Raw genomic sequence first — 6,758 nt, 5'->3', positions numbered from 1 at the left:
TTAATTAAAAAAAATCACACCCAAATTGATGAAAATGTAAAAGCAAATAAAATATGATATTTCGACGCTGGACAAAAACATTTCCTCTGCTTAATCAATGTTCTGGTTTGTCATATATTACAAATAAAAAAAGCAAACCTTACCTTAAATGTTGTTAGGATATGGTTAACATTTTATGTAATTAAACGTACTAGAAGTAGTAGAAAAGACCTCACTTGGGCTGACTTTTTTCCTGCGAATGCTTCAGTTGTAGGCCACACTTGTTTGAATCGCCCCGCCTCTTGTCGAGATCGGTAAATCTTTTGTACTTAATATTCTTCTTTTATGCTATAAAGAAGTTGTTTTAACATATTATATATAACAAACGATAGATGTAGAAAACATTTAACATGTGTAATAAAAAAGGTATAGATGTAAAATTGCTTAACGTAGTATTAAAATAAAAAAGTTTAAATTTTATAAATCATGCGGTTAATAATCAGAAGTTTTTCTTCATAAGATGATAACTACTTTCACATACTTTCACCAAAATGGGCAAAATATTATTTAAAAAATATTACACCCAAGTTGATGAAAATGTAAAAGCAAATAAACCATGATATTTCGACACTGGACATAAACATTTCCTCTGGTTAATCAGTGTTCTGGTTTGTCATATATTACAAATAGAAAAAAAGTAATCCTTACCTTAAATGTTGTTAGGATATGGCTAACATTTTATGTAATTAAACGTACTAGAAATAGTAGAAAAGACCTCACTTGGGCTGACTTTTTCCCTGCGAATGCTTCAGTTGTAGGCCACACTTGTTTGAAGCGCCCCGCCTCTTGTCGAGATCGGTAAATCTTTTGTACTTAATATTCTTCTTTTATGCTATAAAGAAGTTGTTTTAACATATTATATATAACAAACGATAGATGTAGAAAACATTTAACATGTGTAATAAAAAAGGTATAGATGTAAAATTGCTTAACGTAGTATTAAAATAAAAAAGTTTAAATTTTATAAATCATGCGGTTAATAATCAGAAGTTTTTCTTCATAAGATGATAACTACTTTCACATACTTTCACCAAAATGGGCAAAATATTATTTAAAAAATATTACACCCAAGTTGATGAAAATGTAAAAGCAAATAAACCATGATATTTCGACACTGGACATAAACATTTCCTCTGGTTAATCAGTGTTCTGGTTTGTCATATATTACAAATAGAAAAAAAGTAATCCTTACCTTAAATGTTGTTAGGATATGGCTAACATTTTATGTAATTAAACGTACTAGAAGTAGTAGAAAAGACCTCACTTGGGCTGACTTTTTTCCTGCGAATGCTTCAGTTGTAGGCCACACTTGTTTGAATCGCCCCGCCTCTTGTCGAGATCGGTAAATCTTTTGTACTTAATATTCTTCGTTTATGCTATAAAGAAGTTGTTTTAACATATTATATATAACAAACGATAGATGTAGAAAACATTTAACATGTGTAATAAAAAAGGTATAGATGTAAAATTGCTTAGCGTAGTATTAAAATAAAAAAGTTTAAATTTTATAAATCATGCGGTTAATAATCAGAAGTTTTTCTTCATAAGATGATAACTACTTTCACATACTTTCACCAAAATGAGCAAGATATTAGTTAAAAAATATCACACCCAAATTGATGAAAATGTAAAAGCAAATAAACCATGATATTTCGACACTGGACATAAACATTTCCTCTGGTTAATCAGTGTTCTGGTTTGTCATATATTACAAATAGAAAAAAAGTAATCCTTACCTTAAATGTTGTTAGGATATGTCTAACATTTTATGTAATTAAACGTAAGAGAAGTAGTAGAAACGACCTCACTGGGCTGACTTTTTTCCTGCGAATGCTTCAGTTGTAGGCCACACTTGTTTGAAGCGCCCCGCCTCTTGTCGAGATCGGTAAATCTTTTGTACTTAATATTCTTCTTTTATGCTATAAAGAAGTTGTTTTAACATATTATATATAACAAACGATAGATGTAGAAAACATTTAACATGTGTAATAAAAAAGGTATAGATGTAAAATTGCTTAGCGTAGTATTAAAATAAAAAAGTTTAAATTTTATAAATCATGCGGTTAATAATCAGAAGTTTTTCTTCATAAGATGATAACTACTTTCACATACTTTTACCAAAATGAGCAAGATATTAGTTAAAAAATATCACACCCAAATTGATGAAAATGTAAAAGCAAATAAACCATGATATTTCGACACTGGACATAAACATTTCCTCTGGTTAATCAGTGTTCTGGTTTGTCATATATTACAAATAGAAAAAAAGTAATCCTTACCTTAAATGTTGTTAGGATATGTCTAACATTTTATGTAATTAAACGTAAGAGAAGTAGTAGAAACGACCTCACTGGGCTGACTTTTTTCCTGCGAATGCTTCAGTTGTAGGCCACACTTGTTTGAAGCGCCCCGCCTCTTGTCGAGATCGGTAAATCTTTTGTACTTAATATTCTTCTTTTATGCTATAAAGAAGTTGTTTTAACATATTATATATAACAAACGATAGATGTAGAAAACATTTAACATGTGTAATAAAAAAGGTATAGATGTAAAATTGCTTAGCGTAGTATTAAAATAAAAAAGTTTAAATTTTATAAATCATGCGGTTAATAATCAGAAGTTTTTCTTCATAAGATGATAACTACTTTCACATACTTTCACCAAAACGGGCAAAATATTATTTAAAAAATATTACACCCAAGTTGATGAAAATGTAAAAGCAAATAAACCATGATATTTCGACACTGGACATAAACATTTCCTCTGGTTAATCAGTGTTCTGGTTTGTCATATATTACAAATAGAAAAAAAGTAATCCTTACCTTAAATGTTGTTAGGATATGTCTAACATTTTATGTAATTAAACGTAAGAGAAGTAGTAGAAACGACCTCACTGGGCTGACTTTTTTCCTGCGAATGCTTCAGTTGTAGGCCACACTTGTTTGAAGCGCCCCGCCTCTTGTCGAGATCGGTAAATCTTTTGTACTTAATATTCTTCGTTTATGCTATAAAGAAGTTGTCTTAACATATTATATATAACAAACGATAGATGTAGAAAACATTTAACATGTGTAATAAAAAAGGTATAGATGTAAAATTGCTTAACGTAGTATTAAAATAAAAAAGTTTAAATTTTATAAATCATGCAGTTAATAATCAGAAGTTTTTCTTCATAAGATGATAACTACTTTCACATACTTTCACCAAAACGGGCAAAATATTATTTAAAAAATATTACACCCAAGTTGATGAAAATGTAAAAGCAAATAAACCATGATATTTCGACACTGGACATAAACATTTCCTCTGGTTAATCAGTGTTCTGGTTTGTCATATATTACAAATAGAAAAAAAGTAATCCTTACCTTAAATGTTGTTAGGATATGGCTAACATTTTATGTAATTAAACGTACTAGAAATAGTAGAAAAGACCTCACTTGGGCTGACTTTTTCCCTGCGAATGCTTCAGTTGTAGGCCACACTTGTTTGAAGCGCCCCGCCTCTTGTCGAGATCGGTAAATCTTTTGTACTTAATATTCTTCTTTTATGCTATAAAGAAGTTGTTTTAACATATTATATATAACAAACGATAGATGTAGAAAACATTTAACATGTGTAATAAAAAAGGTATAGATGTAAAATTGCTTAGCGTAGTATTAAAATAAAAAAGTTTAAATTTTATAAATCATGCGGTTAATAATCAGAAGTTTTTCTTCATAAGATGATAACTACTTTCACATACTTTCACCAAAACGGGCAAAATATTATTTAAAAAATATTACACCCAAGTTGATGAAAATGTAAAAGCAAATAAACCATGATATTTCGACACTGGACATAAACATTTCCTCTGGTTAATCAGTGTTCTGGTTTGTCATATATTACAAATAGAAAAAAAGTAATCCTTACCTTAAATGTTGTTAGGATATGGCTAACATTTTATGTAATTAAACGTACTAGAAATAGTAGAAAAGACCTCACTTGGGCTGACTTTTTCCCTGCGAATGCTTCAGTTGTAGGCCACACTTGTTTGAAGCGCCCCGCCTCTTGTCGAGATCGGTAAATCTTTTGTACTTAATATTCTTCTTTTATGCTATAAAGAAGTTGTTTTAACATATTATATATAACAAACGATAGATGTAGAAAACATTTAACATGTGTAATAAAAAAGGTATAGATGTAAAATTGCTTAGCGTAGTATTAAAATAAAAAAGTTTAAATTTTATAAATCATGCGGTTAATAATCAGAAGTTTTTCTTCATAAGATGATAACTACTTTCACATACTTTCACCAAAATGGGCAAAATATTATTTAAAAAATATTACACCCAAGTTGATGAAAATGTAAAAGCAAATAAACCATGATATTTCGACACTGGACATAAACATTTCCTCTGGTTAATCAGTGTTCTGGTTTGTCATATATTACAAATAGAAAAAAAGTAATCCTTACCTTAAATGTTGTTAGGATATGTCTAACATTTTATGTAATTAAACGTAAGAGAAGTAGTAGAAACGACCTCACTGGGCTGACTTTTTTCCTGCGAATGCTTCAGTTGTAGGCCACACTTGTTTGAAGCGCCCCGCCTCTTGTCGAGATCGGTAAATCTTTTGTACTTAATATTCTTCGTTTATGCTATAAAGAAGTTGTCTTAACATATTATATATAACAAACGATAGATGTAGAAAACATTTAACATGTGTAATAAAAAAGGTATAGATGTAAAATTGCTTAACGTAGTATTAAAATAAAAAAGTTTAAATTTTATAAATCATGCAGTTAATAATCAGAAGTTTTTCTTCATAAGATGATAACTACTTTCACATACTTTCACCAAAACGGGCAAAATATTATTTAAAAAATATTACACCCAAGTTGATGAAAATGTAAAAGCAAATAAACCATGATATTTCGACACTGGACATAAACATTTCCTCTGGTTAATCAGTGTTCTGGTTTGTCATATATTACAAATAGAAAAAAAGTAATCCTTACCTTAAATGTTGTTAGGATATGGCTAACATTTTATGTAATTAAACGTACTAGAAATAGTAGAAAAGACCTCACTTGGGCTGACTTTTTCCCTGCGAATGCTTCAGTTGTAGGCCACACTTGTTTGAAGCGCCCCGCCTCTTGTCGAGATCGGTAAATCTTTTGTACTTAATATTCTTCGTTTATGCTATAAAGAAGTTGTTTTAACATATTATATATAACAAACGATAGATGTAGAAAACATTTAACATGTGTAATAAAAAAGGTATAGATGTAAAATTGCTTAGCGTAGTACTAAAATAAAAAAGTTTAAATTTTATAAATCATGCGGTTAATAATCAGAAGTTTTTCTTCATAAGATGATAACTACTTTCACATACTTTTACCAAAATGAGCAAGATATTAGTTAAAAAATATCACACCCAAATTGATGAAAATGTAAAAGCAAATAAACCATGATATTTCGACACTGGACATAAACATTTCCTCTGGTTAATCAGTGTTCTGGTTTGTCATATATTACAAATAGAAAAAAAGTAATCCTTACCTTAAATGTTGTTAGGATATGGCTAACATTTTATGTAATTAAACGTACTAGAAGTAGTAGAAAAGACCTCACTTGGGCTGACTTTTTTCCTGCGAATGCTTCAGTTGTAGGCCACACTTGTTTGAATCGCCCCGCCTCTTGTCGAGATCGGTAAATCTTTTGTACTTAATATTCTTCGTTTATGCTATAAAGAAGTTGTTTTAACATATTATATATAACAAACGATAGATGTAGAAAACATTTAACATGTGTAATAAAAAAGGTATAGATGTAAAATTGCTTAGCGTAGTATTAAAATAAAAAAGTTTAAATTTTATAAATCATGCGGTTAATAATCAGAAGTTTTTCTTCATAAGATGATAACTACTTTCACATACTTTTACCAAAATGAGCAAGATATTAGTTAAAAAATATCACACCCAAATTGATGAAAATGTAAAAGCAAATAAACCATGATATTTCGACACTGGACATAAACATTTCCTCTGGTTAATCAGTGTTCTGGTTTGTCATATATTACAAATAGAAAAAAAGTAATCCTTACCTTAAATGTTGTTAGGATATGTCTAACATTTTATGTAATTAAACGTAAGAGAAGTAGTAGAAACGACCTCACTGGGCTGACTTTTTTCCTGCGAATGCTTCAGTTGTAGGCCACACTTGTTTGAAGCGCCCCGCCTCTTGTCGAGATCGGTAAATCTTTTGTACTTAATATTCTTCTTTTATGCTATAAAGAAGTTGTTTTAACATATTATATATAACAAACGATAGATGTAGAAAACATTTAACATGTGTAATAAAAAAGGTATAGATGTAAAATTGCTTAGCGTAGTATTAAAATAAAAAAGTTTAAATTTTATAAATCATGCGGTTAATAATCAGAAGTTTTTCTTCATAAGATGATAACTACTTTCACATACTTTCACCAAAATGGGCAAAATATTATTTAAAAAATATTACACCCAAGTTGATGAAAATGTAAAAGCAAATAAACCATGATATTTCGACACTGGACATAAACATTTCCTCTGCTTAATCAGTGTTCTGGTTTGTCATATATTACAAATAAAAAAAATCGATCCTTACCTTAAATGTTGTTAGGATATGGTTAACATTTTATGTAATTAAACGTACTAGAAGTAGTAGAAAAGACCTCACTTGGCGTACTTTTTTCCTGCG

The sequence above is a fragment of the Diabrotica undecimpunctata genome, chromosome 10 (genome assembly GCF_040954645.1).
Source record: "Diabrotica undecimpunctata isolate CICGRU chromosome 10, icDiaUnde3, whole genome shotgun sequence".
Taxonomy (NCBI): Eukaryota; Metazoa; Arthropoda; class Insecta; order Coleoptera; family Chrysomelidae; genus Diabrotica; species Diabrotica undecimpunctata.
This window is presented reverse-complemented; position numbering follows the sequence as displayed.